At 49.8% G+C, this 5,656-nt stretch overlaps 1 protein-coding gene across 1 annotated transcript in view; it reads left to right on the top strand.

Annotated features, from left to right (window-relative positions):
* Positions 1-800: 800 nt before the first annotated feature.
* The window catches only part of ATP6V1C1 (ATPase H+ transporting V1 subunit C1), a 32,988-nt gene continuing 28,132 nt past the window's right edge, over positions 801-5,656 (top strand). Inside the window, exon 1 of the mRNA XM_013006704.2 lies at positions 801-930. The gene's annotated coding sequence lies outside the window, so the exon portion shown is untranslated. The remainder of the gene's footprint in view (positions 931-5,656) is intronic.

The following is a 5,656-nucleotide window of genomic DNA, read 5'->3' as shown; positions in this document are numbered from 1 at the left end:
CTCTTTCATCATGCAAAGCCAAGAACCGAGGTACCACCCGCTTGAGAAACCTTACAATACCTTTACTATGTTGAGGAATTTCTATTTTGTTGAGTGTTTTTATTAGGAGTAGGCATTGGATTTTATCCATCTACCTTTTGAAGTAATAAAACATGCAGGGTTCAGAAGGGCTTGCTCCATCTTTGTCTTAAAACCTTCTGTGGTTTCCATTATCGAATGCAGTTTCAGCTATTTATGATACGTATCATATATACCACACATACTACCGTTAAACAAGAAAAACCCCTTTTTGTTCAAGCACGTAATGCTAGAATCCTACAAGAACGGTACACAGTAAATATTTCATGAATATTCACTGAAGCATGTTGAAGTGGAAAACCGGAAGGAAAATGTGAAGCAGCTCAAGTGAACTGTCAAGGATATTAGTCAGAAAATGGGGTGCCCGAGAAAACCCCGAGGGGAGAAGCAGCCCGAGTCTAAGGGGCTGGAGACACGTTCTGAGTTGCAGAAACCGGAGGAAGTGGATAATATTAGGGATGGTGGCAGCGACATTCATCTGCGGAGAAAGAGGCGTCGTTCGAGAAACTGGGGGAAGCCGAAGACCCCCACCTACCCCGGGGCTCCAGCTCCCGGCCCCCTTCGCTCCCGGGATCCAGCTCCCAGCCGGGTCCTTCCCAGGAGGCCCCGGGGCGGTCCCGGCGGCGGCGTCTGCGGCTGCGCAGTAGCGCGCACGTAGGCGGAGCGGCGCGCGCCGCGGTCAGCTGACTGCCCGGCCGGCACGTGACTTTCTCCGTGGGCGCTGGGGTCGAGGAAGCCGGGAGGCCGGAGTTTAGGTCGGGGAGCGATGGAGCGCTGAGCCGTTAACGTCTGCCAGGCTGCCTGCCTCTGTCCCTGTCACTGCTGCCACCTCCTCGTTTGACGCCTTCCTGGGTCAGTGAGTGACAGCTGCCCCGGCGGGGCGTGCTGCTGCGGCGGCCGAACCCTGCGCTGCGGTTTTCGCCTGGGAGGGATGGGGGCGGGAGTGGGGCCCAGGCCGGGGCGTGGGAGCTGGAACCGACAGGGTGGCTGTGTCTGGTTTCCCGGAGCCGGCTTGTCGCCACCTCGGGCCTGGCTTTTGACTCTGAGGAAGAGGAAGCAGGGAAAGAAGGGGCTCTGGAGGGTATTCAATGGCAGGGGCCCAAAAGAGGCGAGACACAGCGGGTCCGGGACTGTTGTCCTTGTGTCGCAGCGAATCCACACCCCCTTGATTAAGGGAGATCAAGGGGAGAGTGGCTCAGGTGAGCATCAGGGGTGGCGGCGGCGTGTGTGAGGTCGCAGCAAGAGCCTTTCCTGGGTGTGTGCTCGTGTGTGTGAATAGGGGAGTGGCAGCTTCCACAGACACCCCTGGCTGCAGCCTGGAGACCCTGGGAGAGGGCTCAAAGTTTCTGTAGGCCGCTGAAACCTAGGGATTCAGTGAAGACGTATTAAAAGAAGAAAGAAAGCAGAATGGGGGAAGGGGTGGCAAGGAACTTCTGAAACGGAACTTGGGCGAAGAATACAGAAGACAAATTGACTCACCTGAGAAACGGGAATAAGGGGAATGCCAATATTTTCTTTTCAGAGTTATGATCTGGAATGGTAGGGGAATTCTGACATTTCCGTGAGAGCTCAGCATGTTGTATTGCGCTCAGAGTGGAGGGGTGGGATGTACACAGGCCTGGGATAGGAGTTTGCATTTACATGGCACATTTCAGTGCTATGAGGCTGTATCTAATAAAAGAATTCCAAGTGCTTTGGAAGTATGGCAATGATGTCTCAACTGGTCTACTCAGGATCAGCATCCTGGAGGGGGAAAAAAAACATGAGTCTTGGCAGACAGGCAGAGAAAAATGGAGTGAACTTCTAGGCTGGGGGAGCCATAGGAAGTGAAGGTCAGAAGAAAGAATTAAAATGAAGGAGATGAGGGGTGTCTGACCTTCTGGTTTGTAGTGGATTTGAACTGTGAAATGGGAAAGGTGGGGTCAAGTAAAAAAGGTAGTGACGATTTTTGAATGATACTTCATTTATGTACACATTCAACCAGTATTTATCGAATGCAGATTTTTGAATGATACTTCATTTATGTACACATTCAACCAGTATTTATCGAATGCAGTATTTATCGACATGCCAGTTACCTGCGCGGTGCAAATAGTCACTATATTCCACTGCTAACAGAAAGGTTGGAGGTTCAAGTCCACTCGGAGTCACCTGGAAGAAAAGCCTGCTGGTCTACTTCCAAAAACTCAGCCACTGAAAACCCTCTGGGGAGCAGGTCTCTTCTCCCCCGTCCCCCAAGGCCATCATGAGTTCAGATGGACTTGTGGGCACCTGGTTACTGGGCTGGTGCTGATGTTAGGGCTACATGGTTTAGAAAACAAAGTTCTCATTCTCTTCGAGCTCATTGGTGGGGATGGAGTTTAATAAGTAATCGTGGCAGTGTGGAGTATGCATGGAAGTGACACGCAGGATGCTGTGCGAAAGTTCTTACCAGGAACATGGCCTCTACGGAAGTTTCAGTGAAGGCTTTGCCAAGGATATGCCTTTTGACCCTAGATAATGAAACGAGGGGTAGAAGTTATCTGGGCAAGTTAGGGGTGAGGATATGAATGGAAAGAGTATACCAGGGTGAGGGAACAGCATAGGCCAAGAAATTGAATGAGGGAGGGCCATCCTGGTGGGAACTTGCGGGAGCAGCGCTGTGAGAAAGGCCATGGGCAAGGGTCAGGAGACCGAAACCAACCTCAAGTCCAGCCTTGGCAGAGTGACCTTGGTTAGGGTTTTCCGAACTTAACAATCTATGGGAACAGATCCCCCTCGGTGTTCTCTCCCTGAACAGCTGGTGCTTAGCACTCCAATGCTTAACTGACAGTGCCACCAGCGCTCCTTGCAGTAGGCCCAGCTGGGCTTTTATCATGACCTAAGGCAGTGGAATGGATCAGATGTGGCTTTTGAAAAGATAATTATATGGAGCATGTGGAGGGTGGCAAAGTGAATGAAGCCTGACTGCTTAGGGGGCGCCTAGTTGTAATTCAGCCAAGAGGTGGCACAGCAGTTTAAACCGTTTCCTGTAAGAAGTGGAGAGCACTGACAGATTTGAAGGTTGGGTTCCCTCTAAGGATGTAAGGAGATAGTGTTAGCTGTAATCACTTTTAGAGGGGCTAAGGAGTTTGGGAAGGGAAGAAGTGATTAGATTTTATTTTCCCCATTCACTAAGCCGGGCGGAAATGTGTGAAGAGTTCTTGTCGTTGTTCGGTGCCATTCAGTCATTTCTGCCTCAGCAACCCTGTGCACAATGGAAGGAAACCTGCCCGGTCCTGCGCCAGCCTCCCCGTTGCTCCTGTGCTTGAACCCACGCTTGCAGCCACAGTGTCAGCCCATCTCGTGGAAGGCCTTCCTCTTTTTTTTTTTGCTGCCCTTCTTTACCAAGCAATGGGCCCTGAGAAGTACGAAGTGGGGGAGGCCTGACCACTTTGGGGTTGGTGGGAGAGGCCTTTGCAAAAACTGGTTTTGACTTTTAAGTTTTACAGTGGTATCTATTACTGAGGCTTTTTGTTGAAATTACGTTAGTCATGGGGAGGACTTGCCGTATGCCCACATTTGATCTCCTACCCTCCAGGAGAGATGGATGAAAGCATACAGATGGACACCAGAGACCACCCTAGAGTCCTGGAACTAAAGCAGAGAAGAAGTGACATGTCCCCCTCGGACTTAACACCCATTGTCCTCTGACTTTCTGGTGTGCTGTCCCTATTGATGCCCCCCCCAGCATTTACTAGTCATGACTAGGGTGCAGGCAGACTTTTCTGAGGTGCATTGAGATCTTTGTCTTGGCACTCTGGGGGAACTTTTGCTAGGAGGATCCCCTCCAGGGAGTTAGCGGTGGTGGTAAGTTCTTAGCTGCGTTAAGGCTGGTCCATTTGCAGCAGGCGGTAGAGGAGATGCCAAGCAACCAGGTGAGCTGAAAACTCTAAGGTTGTCAATCACGGCTCTTTGGCAACAAGCAAGTCTCAAGTGGTGCTGAAAGGCTGTGGGTGTGAACTGGATCATCTTGTCTCCTGGTGTACCATGCAGCACCCTGATGCCATCTAAGAAATAGCACTCGGGGTCTCACCCAGGCAGATTCCTGGAGCTGTGTCGTTATGGACATTCTGCTGCTCATACTGGACACAAACTCTTTTTCCTCCTGTATATGAATCCAGTTGTAATGGTGACAAATAAAGCCTAAGAAAAATTTGCTTGATTTAAAACTCATTTTTATTGTTTTTGTCTTACTAGTCTCAGGTTTTTGCCAGTTCACCTAATGTACCACCCCAACCTCCCCACCCCCTGAAGTTGCCTTTCCCATCCAGATAAGAACCTGTATTTTAACAAGATCCCTAAAATCAATCTTTGTGGAAGAGTTCTGTAGACCCATCAGGCCCCAGACACAGCCTTCTTTTTAAGTTTGAATCTGCTTCAGGCCTGTCAGCTGTGTCTCATCGCACCCCTGTCCAGCGCTCTGAGATGAAATCTTTACTGGGTGGGCGGCGTCACCTCCTTGGAGACGCTGTTGGGTTTGAATTGCCGAGTGTGCGGGAAGTCGCCCAATGCCAACCCCACACTGCCCCCAGGACTCTTGGGTAACAAAGCAGTCGTGTGGACCCAAACTCCCAGCCTTTCCGTTAGCAGCCAAGTGTATTAACCAATTTCTTCTGCACGTGCCCTTACCTTTCCTTCTCTTGGGGTGTGGCGTTGCGCTTCCTTGTCGCTGTGCCTACCTAGTGCGGTTGTCAGTACCAGCTGACAGCTGCGCCTCACTACAGAAAAGCAATTCAGCCATCACATTAGAGGTGAGCTAATTACACGTTTGACTAGTATGACCTAAGAATGTTGTTATAAATATCCACTGGCAGAAAAAGGTTCCCCACCGTTGGCATAGTAGGTTATGCATTGGGCTGCTAACGCAAAGGTTAGCAGTTCAAAACCACCAGCCGCTCTGTAGGAGAAAGACAAAGTTTTAGATTCCTTAGAGATTTAGGGTCACAGAAACCCACAGGGGCAATTCCACTCTGACCTATAGGGGCAGTATGAGTCAGCATCGACTTGATGACAGCGAGTTTGATTTTGAGTGTGAATTTTTATCTGTAAATTGATTCATAGGTTTCCATCTCATTGATGTTTTTAAGGTCTAATAGAAGCCTTAGCATCGCCCTCCTATTGATACATGTGGCCTTTGGAGTTAGAGAGTCCCACCATTTTTCTTGATAAGGAAACGAGCATTCTTTTGCATTAGGACATCTGCTTTGAACATTACCGCTGTGTCAGTGTGTGGGCTATACACCTGCTGAGTTAAAAGGTGGGGAGGGCACTATCATGACCCCTGTTCTACCTTACAAATCTGGCTAGACCAGAGCATGTACACGGGTACAGATAAGAGCTGGAAACAGGGAATCCAGGAGTGATAAACCCCTCAGGACCAATATGGAGAGTAGCCACGCCAGGAGGGGAAGGGGAAGGTGCAGGGAGAAAGGGGGAACTGATCACAACGATCTACCTAGAGCCCCTTCTCAGGGGGATGGACAACAGAAAAGTGGGTAAAAGGGAGACATCTGTCAGTGTAAGACATGAAAAAATAATAAATTATCAAGGGATCATG

The sequence above is a fragment of the Echinops telfairi genome, unplaced genomic scaffold (genome assembly GCF_000313985.2).
Source record: "Echinops telfairi isolate 266 unplaced genomic scaffold, ASM31398v2 ScPeMD7_1;HRSCAF=3_0, whole genome shotgun sequence".
NCBI lineage: Eukaryota > Metazoa > Chordata > Mammalia > Afrosoricida > Tenrecidae > Echinops > Echinops telfairi.
The sequence above is the reverse complement of the archived record's forward strand: the minus strand, read 5'-3'. Positions and strand labels throughout refer to the sequence as shown.